The sequence below is a fragment of the Lactuca virosa genome, chromosome 5 (assembly GCF_052849685.1).
Source record: "Lactuca virosa cultivar CGN04683 chromosome 5, Lactuca_virosa_CGN04683_v6, whole genome shotgun sequence".
Classification (NCBI taxonomy): domain Eukaryota; kingdom Viridiplantae; phylum Streptophyta; class Magnoliopsida; order Asterales; family Asteraceae; genus Lactuca; species Lactuca virosa.
Window position 1 is genome coordinate 93,931,916 of NC_136430.1, and position 26,809 is coordinate 93,958,724.

The following is a 26,809-nucleotide window of genomic DNA, read 5'->3' on the forward strand; positions in this document are numbered from 1 at the left end:
CATGATGAAACCACGAAAAAAAAAACTTACTTGCTCGAATTTAAAAGTTGGGGATATGAAGTAATTGGAATCATCAACTTCTCCAACATGTATGTCAACTGGACCCCTTGAATATGAGCCATCCTTTCATATAATATTTTTATAACAAATCAATAGAAGTTTTTGTATAACAAATCAACCAACCGCATCAGTCATATATAAATTATTATAATAAAAACAAACAAACAAATTTACACGATACAATGAGTTAAGAATATCAAATCTGCTTACCAGATGTTCTAGAATCCCACATTGAACTGCAAGAAATATGTAAAACAGAATGATGAGGGTGAGAAGGGCAATTAAGTCTTTTTCACAATCAGTTTCATTTCTGTTTTGATGGGTTTTGAGCATTACATCAATCCTATGGTGCACATGCAAACCCTAAAGCTTTGGATCTAGTTTTCTCTATTGTACATGAAAATCATCCAAACATTATAAACCTTAATTCTAGCATACTAAAATCGAAATATATAACTAAATAGGTTTAGACGATTACCTTTCAACAGTAGCAAAAATCTTCAACCTTCAAGAGCTTAGTATCACAAATGTAATACCTCTAATCGATCACAAACACCAAAGCAAGTTGGATGATCTTGGAGATAGGGGAAGGAGGCTCAAAATCGGCTCTAGATCTCTTGGGTTTCACTGGTAGCCGATTTCTGATGCCCAAGGGTTCCTTTTATAGGTGAGCTGCTAGGGTTTCAGTCAAAACCCTAATTGGATAGCTTAGGCCTTAAGCAGTCCAAAGAACCTTCTGGAATAAGGCCTTGGACGAATTCAAGGTGGGTTTCCTCCTTGATTTCGTCCACCCCTTGATCCAAAGGATCCATAGCCCAAAATCCAAGTATCTTATAATTGCAATTCCAGTCCCCTAAGTTCAATTAATATCTTTTGATCACAAAATTAATTCTTAATTAATTCTTGATCAATATCAATTAATCAATATGATTTATCTTTTAATATATTATTCATATAATATATTAATAAGCCATAATATCCTCTTTCTCCACTAATCATTCAGTCAAGTTGCTCTGGTGAAGGCAACCCAAAATGACCATGCTACTATCGGGTCAAGTACATACCAAATATAGTTATGGGCTTAGACACCTAATCCAACATGTTTAGCCTAAAAGAGAATACTTGTTCTTTTACTAAGCCTTGTTCAACCACATTGTACCTATAAATTGTAATTAGAAGAAGATTATAAGTCACAACAAAAAGAGAGGAAAAGAGTTGATCCAAATTCAGATGAGTTATTACCTGACTATGGTTAACCAGAATGTGAAAACAGACTTTTTTAAAATTATGTAGTGGCCAAAAGAGTAACTATATCAAAGCATAAAACAAAACATATAATAACAAATCAAAATCCAAAAAGAAGTATGCTTTGAAATTTGTTAGGAAAAGAAAATGAGAGACCTGGTTAACATAATCATTCTCCTCAATAGCATCCAAGATAGTTCGATACAACAACAACGATGACCACACCTGCAATCACAAAGCCCGAATTTAAAACAAACACTTTTATTTACTTTTTTGGGATAAATAATGGAGTAATAAAGATTTGAAATTTAAATATGAACATACCGGCCATCAGCTATCTTTGTCAAGCTTGGAAGCTCCTACTTCGGCTTGGTTGAAGTAAACCTAGTCCGGTTAATCTGCCCTTTGATGAATTATCTCCGGTTATCAGTCACTCTTCTTGAGTAAACATCGTCTTCACATAGCCCATATTGGGCTAGCTCATCTTGAGGAAGATACACTCTACCTATTAATGCACTGAAACAAAATGAAATGTAGTTATGAACAGGATAATGTTGGATTAGTGTCTAAGTCCATAACTATTTTGGTATGTACTTGACCCGATGGTGCATGGTCCTTTTGGGTTGCCTTCACCAATGCAACTTGATAGGATGAATTATGGAGAGAGAGGATTAATATGATTTATTAATATATTATGAGAATAATATATTAAAGGAGAAATCATATTGTTTACTTAATATTAGTCAATAATTAATTAAGAATTAATTTTGTGGCTAAAAGAGATTAATTAAACTTAAGGGACTAGAACTGTTAAATGTGTGATAGTTAAATATTGGGCTATTGGACTCCTTATTAGAGGAGTGGACGAATTCTATGGGGAAACCCATTAGAAATCGTCCAAGGCCTCTAAAGGAGGAGTCAATGGGTTGCTTAGGGCCTAAGCAGTCAAATTAGGGTTTCCTTGTTAGATAACCCTAATAGCCTCACTATTTAATCACCTCTAGGGCACCAAAAACGTGGCTATCTTATTCCTTAGGGTTTCTAGACGTTTTTGAGTGCCTCTCCTCTTCTCCTTCTTCATCCTCTTGCTCTTGGTGTTTGTGAGCCATTAGAGGAGTGACATTTGTGACTCTAAGCTTTTAGAAGCCAATTACAAGAAGGAATAGATTGTTATTTCTACATAACAATCAAAGGTAAGAGCTAAACCCTATTCTTATGTTTATATTGATTATCACATGTTAGATCTAGGGTTTATGGCTTTGGATGATTATTGCATGTTCATTAGACAAACTAGATCCAAAGCTTTAGGGTTTGCATGTACACCATAGGAATGTTGTAGTGCATATAACCCATCAGTGGTATCAGAGCCTAGGGTTGTTTGTTAATGAGTTTGATGCTTATTTGATTGAAAATTGCTTAAAAATCGATTTTTTTTTTGTTCTGACTGCTTGACTCGCCGAGTCACTTGGTGAACTCGCCGAGTCTGCTGTACTCGACGAGTCCAGGCCTGGACTCGATGAGTCAAAGGGTCTGGCAGCGTTTTTTCGCGATTTTCTTGCTGTTTTGGCTTGGGATACTTACCATAAACGTTTTTAATTAGTAAAATCCGATTTTTATTGATTTTGGGTGTATATCATTGCCAAAATAGTAGATAATTACCAATTAATCAAATATTTGTTGCCTTATAAGATAATGTTTAATTATTTTAGTTATTTGGTGAATTATCTTGCAAGTAATTGGACTAGGTCAAAATTAGATAACCAAATTAATTGTTAATTGCCTTATTTGAATTGTTGATCTAGAATGTTCTTGATAAAGTTTGGAAAAGTTTCATTTTTCACCCCTTAGGTTTTATAGTTTAAATTTGGACTTTAAAAGTTTTTGTTTTGAAATTTAAATAGTTGAACCTTAATATTTTGAAAGGTTTCAAAACTTGCCCTCAAGTTTTGGAATTTAAATTTTTGATTAAAAGTTTAATTTTTGAAATTTTAAATTCTAAAAACCCTAGTTTTGAAAAAGTTCAAATTACACCCTTATGGTTTTATTAAGTTAATTAATAGTATAATTAAAAGAGAGTTAATAAATCCATAATGATATGATTTATATTTAATTAAATTAAAAGTGTAATTTATAAAATTAAACCACCTAGTATTTTAAAAAGTGTAAAATACACCCTATACTATATATAACATTAAAAGTCTAATATTATATATGTATAACTTAAACTGCTAGTCTTACCGTTAGTAGGCCTTATTCACGAAGTTGGTCGGTGTTTAAGGAAATTGCCTATAAAATGGCGATTAAATGTGTATCCACTCTTACCCACCGCACTCTTGACTAGTGGAGGGTCGTTAACCGAACGGGTAGGATAGGGCAAACCCCTCTCCTCATTAAAAGTATAATGAATAAAGTAACTAAATGTTTTTACTAAATTCCCAAATCTTAGTTACTTTAGGAAAAAGTGAAATCGATGCAATTCCATGGAATTACACTTTGTACCCTTGTCGAGACAATTAGTGGAGCGTGTGTGGTTAACCGGCACACTAAGTTGGGTTTGGCATTGGTAGCGAAGGATGACTCGATGTTTGTCATGGATCGATGGAGCGTGCGTGGTTAACCGACACGTCGATTAGGTGACTGTAACATTGAGGGCATCACGTACATTCGCATGGTTATTCACACCTTATTTGTGATCCTCGGCATCCCAGTCACAAATGAAGGGTATAATCGAGATTAAACATGACATTGAAAAGTTCAATGAATCTCAAAAGATCTAGGAGTTTCAATTCATTTAAAACTTAACATTCTTTTCGTTTTTCATGGTGGAAATTGGTAAATCGTCATTTACCTACCTTCAAATGTTCTGCGAGTTGGATTGCGGCATCCATCTTCCAATTTGTAGGATATTGTGTTGGGTCCTAGCCTTAATATCTCATTTGGATATTTTATTAAGGACTCAATCAACTAAACTTGAATTTTCTCCCGTTTCATAGATGTCAAAGTCTGACATCTATGGTCTTCCTAAATCCGTTGGAAAAAGTTTTCCACGATTGTATTGTGGAAATGGAAATCATGCTTCATTTCCGCCACCTCCTCCAATAATTCTCCCTGACCCACGTGTTCGAATACTTGAAAAGTTCAAGGTCATTCAAGCCCTATTGGCAAAAGACATGAAAATGGAAAGTCTATTTGTGCTCATGTCTTGGATAAAAGGTTACATATTGATAGATTGGGATTGTTAGGTATCGATGTTTAAAGGAAGTTGGCTGTTGACTTGGTTCTTCAGTCAATTCCCGAATCATATGGTAAGTTCGTTAGAGAGTACTATATGATGGAACACGACATGACTCTGATTGATTTGACTTATTTGCTTATTGCTGCTGAATCAGAAATGATTTGGCGCACTGGTCAGCAAATTTGTTTGGTAAGTCAATATCCAAACCCTCTATAGGCAATGGTAACATTGGAAGTCCAGAAAAGTTTTCTCCACGCAAGAGAAAAGCTGAGTCTAAGATAGTCCCGTGTACCATTCCATAAGAATCCATGTGTTTCTACTGCCAAAAGAAGGGGCATTGGTTACGAAGCTGCCATGACTACCTGAGAGATCTAAGAGATGGGAGAGCCAAGATGTATGACTATGCATCAGGTAAAATCCACTATCTAACTCTATTAAGTTCCTTTCTGATTCCTGATACATGATGTGATAAGATTACATTTGGTGTTTTGCAGAATCGAAGAAAAAAGGAAGCTTAAAAGGAAAGAAGTGAGCTAAATCTGATCATGAAGAAGTGGATCTTGATCGCATGATTCAAACATCGGATTATTTTAGCTACTACTTTAGAGTTAGGATAGATTGCTAAATAATATTTGCATAGTTTTCATTTGTAATCGCGTTGTAAGGACAATATTTTTCCGCAATAAAATAAATTTTGATTTATCTTATTTATGTTTCCTTGCGATGGATTTTATGAAAAATTGGTGTTTGAATGGTTCTATTGTTAGCAATATTGTGAATGGATTTGATTCTTAGTTATGTTATTTGTGGAAATGTCATAAATTTACCAAATGAGGAAAGTTTCTCATCACCCAAGTTTCAATTGGACAAAAACTTGGAATCATGCAACTGGTATTGTGTGATGAATGAAAACCTTCGTATTTGGGAAATTGAAACTAATTCTTTGTTCACATAAGTATGTGAGTCAAGGGAAGGACTAGGAGATCTGGTACACAATGTTGTGCACTGGTCAAGTCCACCACAAAGAATGATGAGTTTATTCGTCATGATTTACTAAAAGTCTAGTAAACGTGATTATGCTTACAAGATTAAGTGTAATTCTGAATTATTGAAAAGCTTCAATGAATGGCAGAACGAATAAGAAGAATCAATGAAGGTAGAAAGATAAAAGGTTCTCCAATCTAAGAAAAAGGGAGAGTACTTTTGTATCGTGTTTTATGATCGTCTTGGTTATTGTAGGAACCATATTACAATTCATCCTCTAAGGATACCTTAGTGCACTAGTTTGGCTAAGAAGAGGAATTGTGAATTGCAGAAATGGTTAAGTCAATAAGATGTATCGTACTTCATTCCAATATCGAGTCTTAGAGTCATACTCCAAGACTGTGAATTGAGTGATATAATCTTAAGTAGGAATGTTCTACATTTGCACATTTTGGTAAGTTGTGATGTCTTGGATAAGACAAAGACCAGCTAATACCAAATTGTATGTAGGTTTGTCTTGATAAAGACATACACTGACTCTTGAATATTTGTTTTGTCAAGAAATGTTTCTCGACAAGAGAATCTTATATGTCAAGAGGTCAGTGGGAGTCTAAAGATCTTAGAAAGTTTCAAGAACAAATCAAGAAGTAAACCTCTTAAACCCTAGCACACGACTTGAGGATTGTAACCTATCGTGTTGACAAAATTTTATTTCTGTGCCAATCCAGTTGAGTGATTATGCGTATGAGTTCTACAAGTTCTCAATTGAATGCATAAGGGCAAACACCTTGATCAATGAAAGTACATTGACTGGCATAGGTGAGTTGCTAAATAACTTGGAAGCAATGGTGGGACCCTTCTATGGCAAGAAATTAAAAATGAACAAGTTCTGTCCATAAGAGGTTGAATTTGTCACAAACATTATCTTACGATTATGCTTATGATAAATTTGCATGGATAGGAACATATGCACCATAAAATCTAAGTGTCATAAGGTTTCTCTCCTTCATGAAAATGATTGTGAGGAAACGCTTTCACTAAGAGAGATTTTAAGGAGATAGCGATTATGTAAATTGCATTCTCAAATTCGATTATGATTACGACATCCCTTTTCATAGTTCGAATTGTGAGATTTGGCAATTAGTTTGAACAATCGAGACTTATTGCTATAAGTTCTGGAATTGTTTAGACACACATGTGAGCTGCCTAAAGTACGGTGTATGAGTTTGATATGCTTAGATAAAAGCTTGTCAAAGCACATCGTATTTGGAAATATGAACTTTGGAAAGTCAATAAGTATTGTCTTTTAGAAGTCCAACTGTTTCATGAATATGTGTCAAAGCTAGTGGGAGCATAAATGTTATGCTGGTATGGATATAATCATCATGTTAGTGGGAGCATGATTATTATTGCAAGTTAGCAATGTTAATTATAGAAAACAAAAGTTTCACTTTGCAAAGTTGCATAGGTTGAAAAGTTGTTTTGCTATAATTAAGGGAGAGAATAGTATACTTCGTTTCAAATCTAAAGGTTTAAATTGAGAAATTTTAATCAAATTTAGTCAAAAAGATATATGAATGTTATGTTGAAAGGATTCAACGTAAGAGAATTCTATATATGGAAATAATTGTTGCGTTCTCACACTCGATTATGATTACGGCATCCCTCTTCATAGTTCGAATCGTGAGAACATGGCAAATAGAAATATTATGGCAAAGACTGGTAAAGTATCATGTCGTTGTAATATTCGATTGTTCTAAAATTTTCCAAATGCCTAGGGCATTAAGAGGGAAAGAGGACTAGAATCGGATTTGACTGAATTAGTTAAACAACTGTCAAGGATAATCTAAGGTTCGCCAAGGATTGGTCGCTTGTGAACAGTTGGAAGTATAGTAATGGAAGGACCATATTGTCATTATTATTATTAGATACGATTCTATTAATAATGAGTTGTCATATGGCAAATATGGAAATGTTTCCTTATTGGGAGTTGGACGTTAAGGATCTATGTCTAGATTAGAAACTTTTATGCAAGAAGGATGTTCAAAGGAATGTACTTTGAATGTGAGACTTCACATCTATGGAATTGTCTTGCAACAATCTCCAATAGAAGACTTTGTAATTTCATTGGCCGAGTCTTGGTGACTTTTGTGCCATGACATTACGAAAGGACAGTTGCATAAAGTGTTAGAATCTAACATATTCTATAAGTGGCAAGAATTTGATATTCTTACACTTGTGGTAAGGATTGGGAATTGTAAAATGAGTGTGATTGAAAATGTTATTCAATTATACTATTTCACAGAAAAAGGACCATAAGTAAACATAGTGTGCATGCTAAGAGCATGGGACAATTGTCGTTATAATTCAAGTAAGAAGTTGATTACCCGAAACAACAAATAATGAGTAATCAATATGGTGATTAAATAAAAGTGTTTTATTTATACTCAAAAGTTTGGGGCCATATAAGATTAGTATTATTCTTGTGTTTCAAATTTGCATGTTTTGACTTCCTAAATAATTGAGTTATTTGAGAATAATCGAATTATTTGAACGTTCCACAGTCGCTCATACTTTGGGAGTAAGTATGAAAGAAGATTGTCATGAATTGGTGTGTAGATTGTCTAAAGTGTATTAGACATAGCAAAAGTTTGCTACAACGTTCATGAGTGCTTACAAATATAATTTGAGCATTGGATTAAACCCACGCTCACTTGGACCGCTTCATGGATTTTATCACGAGTGATTGGTGAGACGATAATATCTTATATTCTTGAAACCGAGATGTGTGAGTTGTATCATGCGAGTCGGTTACACATTGATAATATGTAAACGCACCAGTAACTTGGTGTTATAAAACGTATTGTTGTGTGTGATTCGGTGAGTGAGTACAAGCGAGCATTGAATCGAAGTTTATCCGTTCCTTTTACCCAAAGTTGGATAAAAGCGATATCTGTGGGCCCCTCGATGATTTAGTGATGACAAAGGAAAGTGCTCGGCCGGGCTAGGACTGATTTGATTTGTTCAATTAGTCAGTTGTCATAAATCAGAAATCAGGAAACGACACATAGACTGAGAGAATGATTTCAATCCATGTCTCATGTCTATACGATATCTAGAATGGAGGAATATATGATCCCTTGTCTAAAGGACGCGTATCTGATAAGATCAGAGTTGACAACGACTTTTGAAAGCTACGATTGCGGATCAGGATCTGAAGTCATACGCAGAATAGTTATTAGACTTATCCAAGTGGGAGACTGTTGGATTAGTGTCTAAGTCCATAACTATTTTGGTATGTACTTGACCCGATGGTGCATGGTCCTTTTGGGTTGCCTTCACCAATGCAACTTGATAGGATGAATTATGGAGAGAGAGGATTAATTATGATTTATTAATATATTATGAGAATAATATATTAAAGGAGAAATCATATTGTTTAATTAATATTAGTCAATAATTAATTAAGAATTAATTTTGTGGCTAAAAGAGATTAATTAAACTTAGGGGACTAGAACTGTCAATTGTGTGATAGTTAAATATTGGGCTATTGGACTCCTTATTAGAGGAGTGGACGAATTCTATGGGGAAACCCATTAGAAATCGTCCAAGGCCTCTAAAGGAGGAGTCCATGGGTTGCTTAGGGCCTAAGCCGTCAAATTAGGGTTTCCTTGTTAGATAACCCTAATAGCCTCACTATTTAATCACCCCTAGGGCACCAAAAACGTGGCTATCTTATTCCTTAGGGTTTCTAGACGTTTTTGAGTGCCTCTCCTCTTCTCCTTCTTCATCCTCTTGCTCTTGGTGTTTGTGAGCCATTAGAGGAGTGACATTTGTGACTCTAAGCTTTTAGAAGCCAATTACAAGAAGGAATAGATTGTTATTGCTACATAACAATCAAAGGTAAGATATAAACCCTATTCTTATGTTTATATTGATTATCACATGCTAGATCTAGGGTTTATGGCTTTGGATGATTATTGCATGTTCATTAGACAAACTAGATCCAAAGCTTTAGGGTTTGCATGTACACCATAGGAATGTTGTAGTGCTCATAACCCATCAAATAAAAGGTAGACTCTAATATGTGTAGAGGTTGATGAAACTTTGTCTAGCCAATGTGGGACACCAACATGCAAGCTCTTGATAGACTATGTTGTAGACCTCGACTCTAATACTATAGGAGAGAAGATATATAATCTATCTCCAAAATGTATAGAGCATGCATATGAGAATGTGTCTAGTGATGTGGAACATCAACAATGTGGATTGATCAAAGTGGAAAACTTACTCTTCTCCTATATCTCTAAGGATATTCGTGAGCTGATTTCCGATGCCAAGACTGAGAGCAGAATTATAGATGCTTGATGCATGTGATGATGATTCAGGGGAGATACCCATGACAGGAACAGTCATCAGAGCAACTGTTCCAGCAACATAGTAGCAATATAGGTAAAGTTCTTGATAATTTTCATAGCGACTTTTCTTGGTTTCCATCCTCATTCCCTCAATCATATCTCTGAACGGCTGAAAACCAAAAAAATTACTTAGACGTATGAAGCTTATAAACTTTAAAGCTGATTGTAGTGATTAGGGTATTACCTTAATGTCTAGTGGGAACTTTTGAAAGGTGTCTGTGAGGGCAGCATCAAGCATGTCAAAGGGTCGTCCATTAAAGAGATCTTCGACTCTCTTTTCCCATCTGTCAAGAACAGTAGCACTCATGTGGGTGGTGTTAGGGCCATCAACGAGTTCATATGTTCTCCTGCACCAAACAGTAGATCAACTTATGCTTTTGATCTTTATAACAACACACCTACATGAAAAAAGATTGATAAATTAGGTTTTCATGTATGCACTTACCATATATAGCCCATACTGCTTTCTGTCTTTCTTCAGTCATAAGTCTTGTTCCTGTCAAATTTTAAAGCACACTTAGCACCAAATCTACAAAAGTTTCCATTTTAGAAAAATTTTTAGAATCAAGAATGAAAAGAAAATGAGTTTTTTTTTTTGGATTTTGATTCACTTATGTGGATAAATCATCAAAAAGGAAAAGAAAATAAGAGACATGGTTAACATAGTATTTCATGTGACCAAAGATCAAAATCCAAGAATCCAACATAACATAATTGCAAATGAAGGAAAGTTTGGGGATGAACATGTTATCCTAAAGCAGCAAATAAAAACCACAAAAACTTTTCAAATTCTAATTCATTTTAACTTCTTCCAAGAATTTTAAAACCACCAATGAAATATCCTAGTAGGGAATCTTATGAACAAGAGAACACTGTTTGTCTAAGCATGAACAAAACTACTCATAAAACTAAACACTTCCAATCAAAATCATGGGTATATTGTTTAGTTTATAGAAACAATATATGGATTTTTTTATCAATAAGAACAAACACTAATTTAATTAACTGAGTCAAACTATTTTCTTTTCTGTTAACCAATTGGAAAAAACGATCAACGATAAAACAGAGACCACAAAACATACTTTCAAAAAAGCTTTGATTCCTTTTTCTTTTTCCAAATATTTATGAATCATCCAAAAAAGATGCAACGATAAGAAAAAGAAAACGATCGAACACAAAAGTGAAGCTCATCATCATCATCATCATCATCATATTATCAAAGTAAAAGCAGAAAGATAAACAAACATACGTTTCGTCCTTAACAGCGAGGTTAAGAAGGGCGAGCAGGGCAGCTTCGTTGGCTTCTGGTGATGGAGAGCGGAGCATCGACACAAGGGGTTTAATTGCGACGGAGAATTGTCGGCGACACCGCTGGGAAGTCTTGGTGAGTCGCCGGATCTCGTCTAAGACTGTCGGAGAGGAGGGACTCCACCGGCTGGGTCTCGCTGGAAAGTGCCGGAGAGGAGGGGCTCCACCGGCTGGGTGTCGATGGAAAGCGTTAGACGGCGGGGTGGGGCTGGACGGAGGTGAGATGTGGGAGGTGCCAACGCCAAGAGAAACGTAGGAGGTGGGAGAAGCTGTCGATGTCGAGAACTGAGAAGAAGAGAAAGGGTTTGTCGAAGTGAGAAGGAATGAAAGGGAAGTTGAAGAGAGAACGAGCAGTAGAGGAAGGCGGTCGGGGCAAGTTCTTGACAAAAAGCCCTAGCTATTACAAAGAGGGAAACTAAAGTGGAGGAGAAAAAAAGGAAGGTGTGGTTTTTAAGTTTTTGGGATTTCATTTTTCCAGGATGGAACGCGCGCGTTCTATTAAAATTTATAAAATGACAGTCTTAGACGACACACATTTTATTATAGGTGCCCTCCGTGTTTTTATTTTTTTTGTTTAGACACTAATTTTAGGGCACGCAAAAAAGCGTGTCCTAAATTCTTTTAATTTTGGAAGAGATGACATTATTTTTTGGACACACATATTTGCGTATCATAAATCTTCGCGTGTCATGGTTCGCGCGTCGTAAAATGCTGTTTTTCTAGTAGCGAGTTATTATTGGTTGAAAATTAGCTTCATTAAATATTTTATTATCAATCATATTTGGTGATTCAAGGGATAATAAATGGGTAAATAATTTATCTATATAAATTCTATCTTCTGTTTTAAACGTAGTACTATGATGAGAATTTGTTAATGTATAATTTATTTGATATGTAATAGTAAATGGATGATTACCTTTTAACATAAAATTTTGTCTTAATAATTTATATCGTATGATAATACTATTACTTAGATTTTTTACCTTTAAGACTTAATCCTAGTTGAATATTAATGTTAAATTTTATTTTTCCTTCAATTAAATTACCTTTTCCTTTTGCAATAATACTTTTTTGATTATTATTTATACGATCATCTCTGATTTCTAATTGTAATGGTGTATCTAAGTCACTAAAAGTACTTTTTAAAATTACTTGAATAGTTGATATATGAATAGAAGCAATTTTTATTCTATCTACTTCTTTAATATTAGATAATCTATTTCTAATTTGTTGTTTATTTATCATAGGTATAACAATATTTCCTTAAGTTGATTCTATAGGTATTGGTTCTTCTCCTATAATTTTTCCATAGTATATAATATTTTTTCTTGAAAAGAAAATTTTTAATGAGTTATTTCTAAAATTATGTTTTTCTGATAGTGTCAAATTTGATTTTCTTATAGCATCTTTATTAATATTATTTTTATTAATTAGAGCATCAAAAGTGTATCCAGATTCATTTTCTTTGTTATTAATAATTATTGGTGAATTTTCTATTTCTTGAGACATATTTAACAGATTAATCTTGTTATCTTATCTTCAAGATTTTTTATTTGTTATTGTTTCTAATTTATACTATTATCTATTATATGTATTGCTTTAATATTAGATATGTAATTGATTATTGATATGTTAGAATCTATTTTTAAATCTAAAAGAAATTTTTTAGATTGTTTTAGTGTTTTACGTTCTAATCCCAATAATACTTTTTCCATAGGATCATGTATGTGCATGTGAATCAGAATCAGTTGTATATGCATAAATATCTATGTCTGAATCTATATCTGAATCTTCTATAGGTTCATATCCATGATCATATGCAATTTTTAATAAATTTGTTTCTCATACCTTTTTAGTTTTTTTGGGCATTCGTAATATTTGTGTCCGTCTTCTTGACATATCCAACATTTACAATCTTTTTTATTAGATGGGCAATAATTTGTTTTAGGTTGATATTTTTGTCTATATTGTTTTCTATTTCGAAAATATTTTCTTTCACCTTGTTTATAATATTGTTTATATTTAGGTTTATAAATTTGTTTTTTCCAAATTTTCTTTTTATATCGTTGTCTTTTATTATCTTTACAACCATATTGATTAACTTTATTAGAAAGAGTTTCACAACATAGATTAATTTTTGCATCTTGCGTTGTCTTTTGTTCTAAACATTTCTTTTGCATCCATGCTTTTAATATACTTATTCGTGCTCCTAAAGTGTCTGCGATTTTATTTTGTTGTAGAGCTTCTTGAAAATCTTTTATTACACTTTGACTTACTAATGATGGTAATTTTTTATAAAACATGTCTAATGCTATCTTTTTTCTAGTGGAATGTAGATTATAATAATGTTCAGAATATTCACATATAAATGGATCTAAGTATCACATGTTACAGATTCGTAGATTAGTTAAATGACATAATGATTCTAGTTGAAAAGCTTCCTGAGATGCTCTATCTTCGATTTGTTTTCCTATAAATTCTTGAAAAAGGTGACTTAACACATTTTTAAATGTTTCCATAGCATCAGTAGTAGCTATCATCATTGTTTCAGTTTCATCAAGAGATGAGAGGAAACGATATGCATTACCTTGTGTTTTATGAATGATATAGTTAAGAAAATTTGTTGGGTGTAAATTTCTTAATTCTTCAGTAAGATGAATTTGGACTCCCATTTTATTACTCCATTCTTGAATTTTTGCTTCGGGATTTTGATTATAATCAATAAACAAAATATCTGAATTTGTTGGAAATGTAAATAATTTGGGTATGTATTGTGGAGGTATTTTTTCCCATTTGTTTTGTTTATTTTTAACCATTCCTTGTCGATATAAAAAATTTTCTTCTAATGAAGGTGGTCCGTAGATATATTGACTTTGATAATCGTCTTCAACATATGATTGTTTGCGTTTTAATAAAAAATTATTTTGTGAATTTTTATATGGATTTGAATAAGGATTTTCATTATCGGATGAAAAATCATATATTACTTCCGCATTGTTATTATCCGAATTATTTTCTATTTCTGTATTATTTGCGTTATCTTGAATTTCGGATGAGATTTCTAATGCTGCGAATAATTTAGTTAATGTTTCTACTTTTTCTTGTAAAGTTTTCATATTAACAAGTTGTATTGGTTCTGATTTTTAGAAATGAAAACTTTAGTTTCTTTTTATTAAAGGAGTACTTATTATTGGTTGAAAATTAGCTTCATTAAATATTCTAATATTAGTTATATTCAAGTGATAATAAATGGGTAAATAATTTATCTATATAAATTCTATCTTCTGTTTTAAACGTAATACTATGATGAGAATTTGTTAATGCATAATTTATTTGATATGTAATAGTAAATGGATGATTACCTTTTAACATAAAATTTTGTCTTAATAATTTATATCGTACGGTAATACTATTACTTAGATTTTTATCTTTAAGACTTAATCCTAGTTGAATATTAATATTAAATTTTATTTTTCCTTCAATTAAATTACCTTCTCCTTTTGCAATAATACTTTCTTGATTATTAATTATATGATCATCTCTGATTTCTAATTCTAATGGTGTATCTAAGTCACTAAAAGTACTTTTTAAAACTACTTAAATAGTTGATATATGAATATAAGCAATTTTTATTCTATCTACTTCTTTAATATTAGATAATCTATTTCTAATTTGTTGTTTATTTATTATAGGTATAATAATATTTCCTTGAGTTGATTCTATGGGTATTGATTCTTCACCTATAGTTTTTCCATAGTATATAATATTTTTTCTTGAAAAGAAGTTTTTTAATGAGTTATTTCTAAAATTATGTTTTCCTGATAGTGTAAAATTTGATTTTCTTATAGCATTTTTATTAATATTATTTTTATTAATTAGAGCATCAAAAGTGTATCCAGATTCATTTTCTTTGTTATTAATAATTATTGGTGAATTTTCTATTTCTTGAGACATATTTAACAGATTAATCTTGTTATCTTATCTTCTAGATTTTTTATTTGTTCTTGTTTCCAATTTATACTATTATCTATTATATGCATTGTTTTAATATTAGATATGTAATTGATTATTGATATGTTAGAATCTATTTTTAAATCTAAAAGAAACTTTTTAGATTGTTTTAGTGTTTTATGAAAAAGTTTTAATTCTTGTTTATTAATGTTTAGACTTGAAAAACTCATGATTATAATTCTATAAGAACAATAATTTAGTTATGTTTTAGATCAGAATTACGATTAAAAATTTATAGTTAAAAATGATGGTGATAGTAGAGTTTATTATGACTATTATATTTTACGATGATTATGATAAGTAATATGCATGATAACTCATAACGATGAATATTCATATTCATAATAATATTTATGATGATGAATGACAAATAACAATGAGAATTCATAGTAAGAACGATACCTGGCTCTGATACCAAATCGAATGGAGGGTGCGTCGGGATGATCTTTTGATATTGATGGATGGTTTTGATTATACTGAATGGTTTTATGGATGGTTTTGGATATTGGGTTCTGCTATTCAGAAATAGATTAACTATTTCAACAGACGACTCTGCTATTCAGAAATAGACAAACTATTTCAACAGAGGAAGAACTTTGAGATTCAACTCAAGTCTTAAACACTCAAAACGCCTTGTTTATTTAATACGGGCAAATGCCCTATTTATAGGCTCTAAAGAGCCGGTTACATAATTGAGAGCAATCGTATGATTACAACACGACAAACCTATTTTACAATTTAGACCCCTAGACTATCAAATTTCTTACACTTTATGTTACATCTTACCTACTTTACGTCACATTCGACATATTGCATTTAATCTACCGATAACGACAAATAATCTATCGATACTTTACATTTAACCTACCGACAACGACAAGTGATAAATAAAATTCTAATAAGATTTGTAATTTATTTTATTTATCATTTGTCGTTGTCGGTAGGTTAAATATAAAGTATCGATAGATTATTTGTCGTTATCGGTATGTTAAATGTAATATGTCGAATGTGACGTAAAGTAGGTAAGATGTAACATAAAGTGTAAGACCCTTGATAGTCTAGGGGTCTAAATTTGTAAAATAGGTTTGTCGTGTTGCAATCATACGATTGAATCTCAAAGTTCTTCCTATAAATAGGGCATTTATGTAACCGGCTCTTTAGAGCCTATAAATAGGGCATTTGCCTGTATGAAATAAACAAGACGTTTTGAGTGTTTAAGACTTGAGTTGAATCTCAAAGTTCTTCCTCAGTTGAAATAGTTTGTCTATTTCTGAATAACAGAACCCTCTGTTGAAATAGTTTATCTATTTCTGAATAGCAGAGTCTCCTATCCAAAACCATCCATATAATCATCCAATATAATCCAAACAAATTAATCCAAATAATTTCATCAAAGGATCATCCCGATGCACCCTCCGTTCGATTTGGATCGACTGATTGGAACATATCAAATCCATAATCAAAACGTAGATCGCAGAACAATCTACAGGATTACAACGATATAATCGTTTGAAACGGCTAACAGAAACCAAGATCTAAGAAAACACGTGAAAACTTCTTCCTTGATAAAGGAGAGATAGAAGTACATGGCAACAAATCTCTAAATATTATTAAAAGAGAACCCTTAATTCACCAATGGAGCAATCAGAACCGTTGATTGTATTTTTAATCTTATTTTTCCACATTTAGATCAAATTGCTGACATCATCTTCCCCAAATAGAATTCAAACTTTTAATTATAGAATCTCTAAATTTACATTTCGAATACAATTACATTTAATTATGGAATCTTTAATTATAGAATCTATCCCTACTTTCTAAAATATATTTCACAATTCGAACACAATTACATTTAATTATAGAATCTTTAAATTCAACAATTATGTTATCAATTGAAGCATATCATTTTATTTATATACGGGATATCAGTTTCTCCATAAATATGGCCAAAACATTAATAACCACCCCATCTTTCTCCTCTATTTTTCTCTCTTAAACCCTAATTCTCTAATCCTCTTCGTCCTCATGTCAATGATTGTGCTTCAATTGATGCTTTGTTTGTTCATAACAGAACGTAGAACCATAAGGTGGTTCCTTTTTGCTCATGTATTCTTATAATTTGTGTATTGCATCTTCCTTACATCTCCAATTATCACACCACTGTTTTGGCTTCACACAAATCTCTACAAACTCAAGCATGCATCTCCTTCAAGACATCTTTTGACGATCTATGTCATCATTAACCCTAATTAATATTGTTTTTCAATTTAACCCCCTTATATATAACTTTTGGCTTCAAAATTCAAACCCGTTTAACTTTTTTTTTTTTTTGAAAAAACTCATTAAATAAGCATATCAATAATTTAGTTATTAACCTATAAAATCTAATCTAATCCCATTAAATCACCAAAATATTTGAGATTGAAAATTAAAGTCAATATTATTCATAATTTATCTCTCAGTATATCCTACGTGAAATAAATCAATTTGAGATAATGGTTTGAATTTTAAAACTTATTAAATAAGCAAGTTAACTAATTTGAAATTTTAAATCAATATAATTGATATCTTTCTTTTTTTTCTAGATGAATAGCCGAAAATCTCCAAGATGATATCTTATGATCCCAATTTTTTTGGAAGATAGTGATTTCCTTATTTAAAAACACCTTATATATACGATTTCATTGAAGTTGCTATTCTTACGATTTTAGATTGATTCCTACGATTTACAGTGTTTTTCTTCAGCGGTCTTCTTCTCAAAAAAAAAAAAAAATTCAAGTTCTTTCTTTACTCTGTTCTCATTCTTCTTCTGTAATTTCTTTCATTTATTTTGTTCTTATTGCTTGTTAATACTGTATTCATGTTGAGAGGTCATGAAAAAGTTAATCAGTCTACTTTAAGCATATTAGTTTCATTCATTTAGTTACAGAAACAAAATTATATCCTTTATATCGATTTTTTTTAATGTGTTGAACTATGTGTGTTCGTGAGTCTGTGTATAATCAACATTATATCCTCTATTTGCAACATTCTTAAAACATGTGTAATCGATGTTCTTAATATGTGAGAGTTATCAAATGTAATCATGAATCAAATACAATGGTATATATTAATGAATGGAACTGATATATTTCTATACACCACATAAAAAATACTCCTCTACATTGAATACTATTTGCATGATGAATGAGGGCAACACAACATCTATGTATATGTTCTCTTTACCTGAAATACCCATACCCTTGCCACTGCTGGCCCCTTCTACTGCTATAATTTTTTTCTTTAATATTTTACTCATTTAAAATTGTGAATATGATAGCATACATGTGCAATATGGTCATTTTGGATGTTAAAGTCTTTTATATATATGAACATAAAAAATAATTTATATTGCTATATATTGTTGTCCAATTTATATATATATATATATATATATATATATATATATATATATATATATATATATTGCAACAATGTACTTTGATAAAAACAAAGATCACGTGGATCATTTATGTTAAAAATTGATGTATTAAAAAACCAAATTGCTCTAATATAAATATTAAATATTTTTATTTAATAAATTTGGTTTAAAAACTCTAAAAATGAATTTAACTAACATTTTTTATTAAAATTCCACCTAAGACAATACCACCTATTAGTGTGATATGTATTTAATTTATGTTCCCCGTGTTAAACGCGGATCATAATCTAGTAGAAAATGATAGGGGATATTTATTGACCCTTCTGGTTGATCCAACGGCTGTGGTGAAATTAACGATGGTGATTTGAACGGTCAGATTTTAGCATGAGTAGGTAGTTAGCTAAAGGTTGGACAGATAATTAGGGAAAATGACTCTTGAGGGTAATTAACTTTTGCGTTTGTACTCATTTGGTCCCTTTTTTTGTATTCAATATACCATCGAACTTATTGTTTGCGTTCACCATAACCCTTTTGACCGACTTTTGACCTGTGATAGACGGTCAAAGGTTATGGTGAACACAAACAACAAGTTCGATGGTATATTGAGTACAAAAAAAAAGGAAAAGGACCAAATAAGAACAGACTCAACAGTTGGTAACCCTCCTAAGTCATTTTCCCCGAAAAGTTAAATGAAATTAAAGTTGCAAAATTATCAAAGACTGCAACCTTCTTTGGCTATAACGTATATGAAGAGCGTTTCAAATGGGTAACCTCGTTAAAACATGGTCTATGCTATGCTTACCGTGGTTAGTTGTCAACACCTCTCTGCAAAAGGATATAACTGTGTATGCGAGGTATATTTATCAGCATAAACGTTTACCTCAAGGTATATTATGGTGATGTGTCTACAAAAGCAGCATGATATTGTACATATTGATGTTGTATCTTATCCCATTAATTCGATCTTAAAGCTAAGTGAACTCAAAAATCACAGCACTTGTGATTCCACTCGTTTGTAGACTTGTCTAGAATCCATGATACGATAAATCATTTGATTGGAAATGTAAATGTAGTCATGAAATGCGCCTGCTTAGTCAAGATTCCCCTAATAAATATTCAAGTGCATTACAAAGTTGTACATGTATGAATAATGTTCTTTCGTGGGTTATGTTTTGAAGAGAAGCAAGAATGAATCTCATAAAGTCATTAATATCAATAGGAGATGACGTGGGATTTGCTGTAAATGAGTAAAGAGAAAATGAATCAAGAGGGTAACCAACTGTTGCATTTGTTCTCATTTGGTCTTTTTTTTGTACTCAATATACCATCAAACTTGTTGTTTGTGTTCACCATAACCTTTTAACCGGCTATCACAGGTCAAAAGCCGGTCAAAAGGGTTATGTTGAACATAATCAATAAGTTCGATGATATATTGAATAGAAAAAAAAGAAAGGGACCAAATGAGTACAAACGCAAAAGTTAATTACCCTCAAAAGTCATTTTCCCCAAATAATTATCAGCTTGCAAACGTGGTTGGTTGTTGTTATCTCATATATGGGCCAAGTATTTTGACTATTACGCCCGTTGATATTATTTCATTTTTTATGGTTTGATATTTTTAATTAAAAGGATAATAACATTTATAGCCTATAAGTATAGCTAATGAATTGTATTCTTTTAGGCTATTGGTCTATTACATTTTTATTTTTCTACCTTACCTCAACTTCATATCATTTCCATTACTTTTAATTACCTTGAGAATTATTTACCATTTCATATCACCACTTTATATAAATAAAATTTATGAGAGAAAGAAAAAGGAAGAGAAAGAGATTGTGGCGCTCCATAGCTAACTCACTTGAAGTCATCCTCACAATGTTTTTATTCTCGTGGAGGGAGGTGTTCATCATGATGTGGTATTGTCATATTTTTTTTGAACGACTGAAATATATCAAAACGGGTTAGTAAGGCGTTAGAAAAGCTATATATTACAAATAGATAAAGGAGAGATATATCAATCGAACCAAAAAAGGAATTTAATCTAGTTCTATTCTTAATCCAGTTAAAGAAAGAAAGTTGGATGTCATCCGCCGTTAACATAGGAATGCATTTAATCTTGGAATGGTAAAAATCAAAATCTTGGAATGAATTATTGCTAAATAGATTTTTTAATGCAAGCTTCATTGGTCAATTTTTTGTTTCTTTGGTGGATGTTTTGATTTAGATTTCTATGGTGATGGTTGTTTATATGGTAGGTGTTTGATTTATAATTTTATACAAGAGGTTTCTATGGTGGGTGTTTGATTTATGCAAGAGATTTCTATGGTGACGTTGTGTCCAATGTAATAATGCGTTGATATTATAGTGACATTGCATATGCTCATTTTGTTAGGCTGTATGAATGCAACTAAAGAGTGGTAGTTTCCACTAACATACAATGCACTGGATACATATTATATTCATCCAATCACCCATCCATCAAGTTAGGTTTTAAGAAAGAAATAACACACGCGAGTATGTGATTGGTGAGAAAAAAAGAAGGAATAAAGGCTCTTGAACTTTGTTTTGATGTGACAAAATTGCAAAAATGGTCCGTGTGGTTTGTTAATTTCTGTGGGTAAGGCCCAAAAACAAGTTTATTCGCAAAAAAGTCCCTATTTGATGATTTTGTTGCGGTTTTGGTCCCAACCTCGTTAAGTTTAACAGCATGGCTGTTAACTTTTGGAAAATGACGGATTTACCCCCGGGACCATTTCTACAGTTTTATCTTTTTACCAAACTACAAGGACCAATTATGCAATTTTTCTTTTTCATTTTATTGAATTATTATATATTAATTATTTTAATTACTTTTTAACTTTTTTCTTATTATATTATGTTTTTATTGGATTATTATATATTAATAAATAGTATTTTTAATATATTATATTTATATACTAATAAATATTACTTTTTTATTATTAATTTTTTTAAGTATTTTTTTTTGAATTTCTTCTTTATTGCATTAATTCTTTTTTATTGGATTATTATATATTAATAAATATTATTTTTAACATATAATATTTATCTATTAGTAAGTGTTAGTTTTTTGGATTATTAAATTCATTTACTTAATTCCTTTTTAATTTTCTTATTTCGTTAATTCTTTTGATTGGATTATTATATATTAATAAATATTATTTTTAATATATTATATTTATATATTAATAAATATTACTTTTATTATTATTATTTTTTTATTTATTTTTTAATTTTGTTTAAATGTATTAATTTTTCTATTCGATTATTATATATTAACAAATATTATTTTTAGCATATAATATTTATCTATTAGTAAGTGTTACTTTATTGGATTATTAATTTCATTTAATTATTTTTTTTAATTTTTTATTGCATTAGTTCTTTTTATTGGATTATTAATTTAAAATTATTATTTTTATTTATAATAAATAATATTTATTTAATTGTTTTTATTTTATTTTAATTTCTTTATTTATTGTTTTAAATAAAAATACCAAACACTTCGGGTCAGCTCCTCCATTCGTTGCATTTTACCACCTTGCGTCGTCTTATTATCTCGCTGGAAATCATGAATAATCGACTACAGTCGGCCATTCTCGATGAAAACTACACTAGTTGACTACCCACACAATGTAAAATAAACCCTAGAAAGCATACTTCCTCCAGCCGACCATTCATTACAGATACCACCATCGATGACGACAATATTAGATCGATGGTTTTCAAACCACCATAGCCACTACAGGTGGTGACAAAGTTGTAGAACTCGTTATTCGGTACTCGTTCGTTATATGTCAAAATAATAAGTTTATTGAAATATATAACAGATTTAGATATATGTGTATATACAAAAACTAAAATACACACGATGATCTCACTTCGTGAATAATTACTGAACTTATATATATATATATATATATATATATATATATATATATATATATATATATATATATATATAGTAACATGGTTGGAGACGACCTGATAGTGGTTTGTTGTGACTGAGTGATGGTGGTGGTGTTGTCCAAAATATGTTATCTTCCAAATATTTAAAATAAATTAGAGAATGTGGGGTGGGTGAGATTTTTTGGTATTTTTATTTGAAACAATAAAGAAAGAAATAAAAAAAATAAAACCAATTAAAAAATATTATTTATTATAAATAAAAATAATAAATTTAAATTAGTAATCCAATAAAAAGAACTAATGCAATAAAATTAAAAAAAAATTAATTAAATAAAATTAATAATCCAATAAAGTAACACTTACTAATAGAAAAATATTATATGCTAAAAATAATATTTGTTAATATAATAATCCAACAAAAAAGAATTAATACAATAAAGAAGAAATTAAAAAAATAAAATAATAATAATAATATTAAAGTAATATTTATTAATATATAAATATAATATATTAAAAATAATATTTATTAATATATAAATATAATATATTAAAAATAATATTTATTAATATATAATAATCCAATCAAAATAATTAACGAAATAAGAAAATTAAAAAAAATTAATTAAATGAATTTAATAATCCAAAAAACTAACACTTACTAATACATAAATATTATATGTTAAAAATAATATTTATTAATATATAATAATCCAATCAAAAGAATTAACGAAATAAGTAAATTAAAAAAAATTAATTAAATGAATTTAATAATCCAAAAAACTAATACTTACTAATACATAAATATTATATGTTAAAAATAATATTTATTAATATATAATAATCCAATAAAAAAGAATTAATGCAATAAAGAAGAAATTCAAAAAAAATAATTAAAAAAATTAATAATAAAAAAGTAATATTTTTTAATATATAAATATAATATATTAAAAATAATATTTATTAATATATAATAATCCAGTAAAAAAATAATACAATAAGAAAAAAGTTAAAAAGAAAAAAGTAATTAAAATAATTAATATATAATAATTCAATAAAATGAAAAAGAGAAATTGCATAATTGGTCCTTGTAGTTTGGTAAAAAGATAAAACTGCAGAAATGGTCGCAGGGGTAAATCCGTCATTTGCCAAAAGTTAACAGCCATGCTGTTAAACTTAACGAGGTTGGGACCAAAACCGCAACAAAACCATCAAATAGGGATCTTTTTTGCTAATATACTTTTTTTTGGACCTTACCCACAGAAATTGACAAACCACTGGGACCATTTTTGCAATTTTGTATTTTGATATATTAAAATAACGCAATTTAACATGTAATACCACATGGAAACCTAATAATAATAATCTAAAATTTAAACCAATATATAAGTAAAAAATATGTATAAAGTAGTAGTTTTTGATAAGTTGTTTTTTTTTTTTGGAAAAAACAATGTTCATTAATAGGAATTTGATCAGAGTATGTTATCTTTCTATGCAAATATATTTTTAATGATAAAGTTTTAGAAATTACTAAGACAATTTATTTGGCAAATAAAGAATATATGAAGGTCTAGGGGCTAATATTTCAAATTATGCAATTCAACCAAAAAAAAAAAAAAAAATCATAGAAGCCGGCTGGGCTAGAATCGGGCTTCAACCAAGACCCAACAAGACCAGGCCCAAGGAGCTCCTTCGATTTTCATTTTCAATATATGTACTACATACTCATGTAGTCATGTATGTTTGTCGCATTGTCTGCGGTAATACATTTTAGACAAATTTTTAAAATTGGTCCTTTGTGGTTTTTCAAAATTTTTACAGGATATCTATTTGAAAGAGCTACACTATCAGTCCTTATGGTTTTAAAACATTGCATTATTGGTCCTTCTAACATTAATTTTAACTTTTGACCAGTTAGTTATTTTGAAATGACCAATGATATATTGGTCATTTCAAAAAAACTAACTGGTCAAAAGTTAGATTTAACGTAAAAAGGACCAATGATGTAAGGTTTTGAAATCATAAGGACGGATGATGTAGCTTTCGATAGATATCCTTAAAGTGATACGTTTTGAAAACCACGTGGACCAATTTTGGATTTTTGTCTACATTTTAACTAAACCGATCTAAATATGTTTATCTAAGTTATATTAGGGTTGAATAAGCATTTATATTTTTGTGAGGAAGCATGCCTTGAAACTTATTCTTAATTATTATGGGGTTTATATAAGAGAAAAGGAGATGATGAAGGTCGAATCGTCGAAATACTTATGATTTGGATTTTTCAAAGGAATGATTGAAACAAGTACAGATGAGAAGAAGAAAAAGGAAAAGAATAACTTTGTGGGAAATTTGAAACGGGCCGAAATGACATAGAAAGATTTCATTATAAATATTCACTAATACAAATTCAAGTTTAAAGTAACAAACCACAATTCCATAAAATTTTTACCTTTAAATGTAGTTTTTCCCACTAAATATTTTACCAGGTCTTCGGTTGTTGGCCTTTGGCCGATTCTTCCACTTTGATCTCGTACCATGCTTCTTCAATGCATGTGGAACTGAATAATACAGTAATAATTAAATTGCTTAATGTTAGTTAATATTAAAGATCAACCACCTTTTGAATAGGTGCATCGTTTTTTTCTTGGACTCAATAGACTGTTAAACTTTATTTTTTTGGTACAAAATCTATCTTTTTTCTTGAAGTTAAATCAAAACTTGTTTAAATGTAATATATAACATAGTACCTTAAATTTGTAAATAAAAAACAAATATCATAATATTGTCATGAACAAAGCCATCTTGATCGTAGAAATATGTGGAAATTTAGTTGACACTTAATAACTCTTAAACTATCAAACTATTGTATATGACCTTAGCAAAGTATTGGGAGCACACCGATGACCCCAATTTAATATGGACCAACTTAGGGGTTGTTTGTTTACCTCTTAATTGCAAAATTAAGAGGCAAACTCTTAAAAATTCAGATTCAGATTATTTGTTTGCATCTTATTTTTTACCTCTTAAATTTCTAAATGCCTCTTAAATTTTCAGATGTGAGACCATGTCTGAATTTTAAAAAATAACGCATTTTCCCTTTGTGCCCTAAACATTCGACCGTTCATTCTTTTCACTATTCTTCACCAAACCAGCGCCCCACTTCTTCCTCTCCAGTCCAACAAGAAAGGAGCCAAAACTACTGAGACTGAGACCAAGAAGGAAGGGAATAACAAGAAAAATGGGGACAACAAACGAAAGGGGCGACAGAACCAGGGATCCTCCAAAAAGCAGCAAACTATAGCAGTCCACGCTGCTACAACTCAAGTTGCGCCAGCACCAGCTGCTCCAGCCTCAACTGCGCAAACCACTACCAGGCCATACTTAGGGACTTTACCAAAATGTAACAAATGCAACTACCACCACCATGGCGAGTGCAGTGAAAATGCAGTGTACCAACTGCAACCGCAAGGGGCACACCACCCGATACTGCAGATCTCAACCCCAACAGAACCAACAGCCAAACAACAGCAACAACAACAACAACAATAATGTCGGGGCCAGTCATACTTGTTATGGGTGTGGAGGAACTAGCAATTTTAGGCGAAATTGCCCCAAAGCCAACAACCAAGGAGCAGGAGGATCAAGCAGGGTCCTGACTTTGGGTCAAGGCGAAGCAGTTCAAGACCCGACGGTTGTTACTGGTACGTTTCCCCTCAACAACACTTACGCATGCATTCTATTTGATAGTGGGGCTGAGCGGAGTTTCGTGAGTAATAAATTCAAACACTTACTTAACCAACAACCCCACAAGCTAAGCGAAGCCTTCACGGTGGAGATGGCTAATGGGAAAACCGAAACAACCAAAGACGTACGCGTAGGGTGCACATTAACATTAAACAACCACTCATTTCAAATAGATTTGATGCCAGTAAATATTAGGAGTTTTAATGTGATAATCGGCATGGATTGGTTAAGCCACCACCATGCTGATATTATGTGCCACGAGAAGGTCTTTCGCCTTCACCTCCCCAACCACGAAACCCTAATAATCTACGGTGATAATATTGGCGCCAATCTCCGTCTTATCTCGTGCATCAAGGCACAAAAATGCCTGCACAAGAAAAATTATGCCTTCCTCACCCACGTTGTGGATAAAACAAAAGAGGAAATAAACATCAAAGATATCCCAGTGGCATGTGA

General features: G+C 31.1%; 1 pseudogene; it reads right to left on the reverse strand.

The window, feature by feature from the left end:
* Nucleotides 1-1,204: 1,204 nt before the first annotated feature.
* On the reverse strand, nucleotides 1,205-26,174 carry LOC145111485 (phytoene synthase 2, chloroplastic-like; annotated as a pseudogene).
* Between the last annotated feature and the right edge of the window lie 635 nt (nucleotides 26,175-26,809).